The sequence below is a fragment of the Belonocnema kinseyi genome, chromosome 5 (assembly GCF_010883055.1).
Source record: "Belonocnema kinseyi isolate 2016_QV_RU_SX_M_011 chromosome 5, B_treatae_v1, whole genome shotgun sequence".
In the NCBI taxonomy this organism is placed as follows: Eukaryota; Metazoa; Arthropoda; class Insecta; order Hymenoptera; family Cynipidae; genus Belonocnema; species Belonocnema kinseyi.
Genome location: NC_046661.1, coordinates 25728057 through 25732282, shown reverse-complemented (window position 1 = coordinate 25732282; position 4226 = coordinate 25728057). Strand labels below are relative to the sequence as shown.

At 34.7% G+C, this 4226-nt stretch overlaps 1 protein-coding gene across 1 annotated transcript in view; it reads right to left on the bottom strand.

Annotated features, from left to right (window-relative positions):
* The window catches only part of LOC117173566 (MOB kinase activator-like 2), a 269215-nt gene extending 266440 nt beyond the window's left edge, over positions 1-2775 (bottom strand). The window contains exon 1 of the mRNA XM_033362208.1: positions 2200-2775. The gene's annotated coding sequence lies outside the window, so the exon portion shown is untranslated. The remainder of the gene's footprint in view (positions 1-2199) is intronic.
* Between the last annotated feature and the right edge of the window lie 1451 nt (positions 2776-4226).

Here is a 4226-nt window from a genome sequence, read left to right as displayed (position 1 = left end):
TTACATACGAACTCACAGTGATAATCATGCACTTTCTGTTTTGCGGCTCCCAAACGGTAGGTATGGTGGGGGTAATTTCCATCCACGATCTGGCAGCTCTGGGGTTTTAACTTTTGTACTCGAATTTACAAAACAATTCATTTCCAATTTCATTTTTTATTTACAAAGTGAATCAAATTTTTGTGCAAATTAAACCTCAAATTAAAGCTTTAAAAAGGTGGAAAAATGTAGACAGTTTTGAATTAAAATTCATAAAGAATAAAGAAAAACCACGGCCTTCAAAATCCCGTCTTCTTTATTTAGAAGAGTGTAAAATCTACTCTATATAATGACCGTGAAGGGCTAGGAACCAGTCGAACGACAAGATTTATTAGGGCCAGTTTTTTTTTTTTAGCAGTCTCTTGGCTGCCACTGGCAGTTAATGACTGCCTTCTGGTGAGCCCTGATGTAAAGTGTGGCATTTGTTTCAATTTTCGTTATCAAATTCCATTGCTGATGTAAAATGCGGTGCAGAATAAAAAAACTCAAGTGATACCAATAAAAAGTTGTAACATGGCATTCTTATTTCCCACTTTAATGTAAATAAGTGTTATTTTTACAAAAATCTATAGAAAAAATATTTTTCTATGACAAATTACGGAAATGTACGACTCAAAAACCATGAAAATTAAAGATTTTTTTTAAATACAGAAAACTACAAAATACCAATTTAAAAAATCTCTACCTTATCCTGACAAATTTTTATTTATTTGCCCCGACCAAAGAACAATAATTTTCGACCAAAAAGGGCAAACCTTGAATTTTCGTGAAGTGTTTCGAGCAGTACTTTTGTGTAATTTTCTCATAGAAAAATATAATTTTCTATAAATTTTTGTAAAAACATCACTCATTTACATTTAAGTGGGAAGAAGAATGCAATCTTACAACTTTTCAATGATATCACGTGAGTTTTGAAATGCTATGAACAAATCGTTCTGGCCAGAGAATGCTCCTAACCTCAATATCTCAATAAAAACTGCCATCGCATTTTACATCAGCAATGGAATTTGATATTGTAAATTGAAACTGCTTTACAGGAACATTACTTAAGGTTAGTGTTTATTATAATAGAAAATAATAACTTATAACTAAAAACAATAATTTAAAACTAAAAATACTGCATTGTTATACTAACCTCAGTCAGAAGCAGAAAAGTACCTTTGAACTGCTTGCACTTCACTTTCAGCACAAAATCAGCTTTATAAGCTTCATTGCTTTTATATGCTTTCACTGGGTTTGCGGTGTAAAAATGACTTGATTGAATCAAATATAACACTATATCCACTACAGAAAATTGTTTCACTTCAAAGAACTGCATTTTGGAATTATTGACGCATTTAATTCTGAAACACTAAATTTTACACATTTTCAATGACTAATCGTTTAACTACGGAGGTTTTCAAATTTTCAACAATCTAAATTAGAAAAACAAAATTTTAATGTGGTTAAATTTTTATTCAAAACTTGAACGTTTTCAATATAAAATCGTTTATATAATAAGGCTTTGATTTTTATAAGATTCAATTTTGACTATTTATAATTTGAAAACGTCCATTTTCTGAAGATTTAAATTTTTAGATCGAAAAGAAACAAATTTAACTGTACGCAGTATAGATCCTTATTATTAGAAAACCGGAATTTCCGTCTCAAATCTGAAAATTGAATCAGACTTTCATTGCGGTACTGTTGACAATTATTTTATATAATGAGAAAGTATGAAAACACTATATTGTTACTTTTTTAAGTTCTAGATAATCTGGGTATCTTGGTTACCATTTTTCCGAGAATAACTCCAAAAGCCGATATTCGATCATACAATATTTTAAAAATTCATTAATGATGAGTTTCCATAAGGATGTAATGAATACAGCAATACTTAATATTCACGACAGCAGATAATTATTTGTTGTACAGGTTGTGATTAGGAAATAGCATAAACTTCATGTAAATATACCAGTAAAAAATAATTAACAATTGAAAATAGGCAAATGAAAAAAAGCTGGGTTGAAAGCCTTCGATAAGCGCCAATTACCCTATTTTAATCTGTGACTGGTCCCCAGTTTCTGCAGTCATCCGATCTCCGAGCGCGCGAACGATCGCGATTCGAGGATTGACACATGATATACAGAGAAAAATTTGAAGTGGCGCTTTAAAACTTACCCCATAAACCAGTCCACGGTATCGCGGAGGTACTCGGGTAGCCTATCCAGCTTGGATGATTTTTGGGAAGATCGTTTGCCTGGGTAGAAACTAGACTCACGCAAACGATGGAATGCTCTTATTTGAATTGCTGAGTTTCCTATTCTCTGAATAGGACTAGTGCAAAACACTAGTGCACGACGATTCGAGATTTTGTGAAATCTGACATGTCACCTGTTCACGTTTTTCACCTCGCGCACCTTGTCCCTTGACTCCCGGAGGAACGACAAGTTACGCGCTCGGTTCCTCTCACACGAGGCCAAGCCTTTCATGAACCTCTCGCGGGATCTGGGACGATCCGCGAAATTGAGTCACTGGGTGCTGACGAATTTCGAGGAAACCAGCACGCGATCCGCGACATAAGAAATTAAGTAGCAAAGCCAGAACGTCAGACCTCGCGACTACTCACGACAGTCGCCACAGGACCCAACAGACACAGCTGATCAGTGCTATGATAGGAAGAGCCGACTTTTTCGCCGTTTTCCAACCTTTTCACCCGTCGTCACGTCGCTCGATCGCAAAACGAAACGCAAACGCAGTCCCTTTCAACATTTGACTGTAGAGGGTAGTACCTGTCGGGATGGCAAAATTTGGCCTTATCAACGTATCTAATGCGGAGGTTCTACCTTACCAACGGTACTTATCTACAGAGCTGGTGTGTTTAAATGCGGCATCATGGACATAAAAAACACGGGACTAGGCATGCCATCCTAACTTGGCGAGCGGGGTTGAATCCACGGGAGGGGGAGAATTCCATGAGTAGGGAGACCCGCCATATTACGATGTGCCATTTGATTACGCGCACGAGCATTTTTGCCGGCAAACTGTGCATGAAAATATAAACATGTGGGCGCTGCCATGTTTGTCGCAGTACATCAAAAGCATGGACAAAGATATTAGCTCCTAGATACGGCATGGGTCAGTGGTGGGGACGGACGATATATATATCTAACTACATTTTCGACTGTATCGAGGTGCTGCCAAAGATATTATAAACGTAGGTGCGGTGCGAGCTTAGTTACCCGCCATAAATATAGACGGCGCGTCCGGCGAAAAAAGTCACTTCCCCTCTACCCCCCGCTCACCGTAAATAGCACCAGAGATGAGTTGGGTGATTGCTCATGTAATGGAATAAGAGACTCCGTCAAAATCTGACTGCTTAAAGCGACCTCTTAGTTTGTGGGTCAACTCCTCGGAGTTAATTCGCAGTTTTCGGAATTTTTCAGACGTTCCGCGTCGGTAATTGCTTAAGTTAGAGAATTTTTAAAATGAGTTACCACTGCAGTTACAATTACACGAGTTACCATAAATGTAAATGATGTACTGCATATTTATTTACCACTCGAATATTAAGTGTTTATTATATAATTATTCTAATGATTCACAATTATTAGTGAGTAGTTATATAATGAAAACTAATTATTTATTTTTAAAATTAAAATTTTAAATATTATATCGTACATAGCTATTTATATGCTATAAATCATAAATTATGACTTATAATTTTATTAAATTATCGGATAAAGTTTTATGTTCACCTATTTTTTAATGACTGATAAGTTTTAATTATTTTAATTATGACAGAGCTAAACATTTTTCTCTTTAAAATGTTGAATGCTATCAAAATTCAAAATTCGGTATAAAATCAAGCAGAGGATAAAGCCAATTTATCCATTCTATAAAGAATTTTGAGATTTCTTTAGAAACAAAAAAATAGTATATTGTCAATTATAATACCTTAAATTTGTCTCTGAAACGCTAAAATTAAGTAACTATTATAACATATGTTTATCAGTTACAGATTGTATTAATTAATATACAGTTTGTAGCTAAAATGCATATATAAAGGAGAGTATCCAAATATGAGATACCAACTCTGTTTCGCATGATTGTCGGAATTCTATGTACTGAATTAAAAAGTAATATAGGTCATTTGAAAGGAAATTTAGTTTGTCATAAGAAGCTCAAATAAAAAATTTTATTAAAAA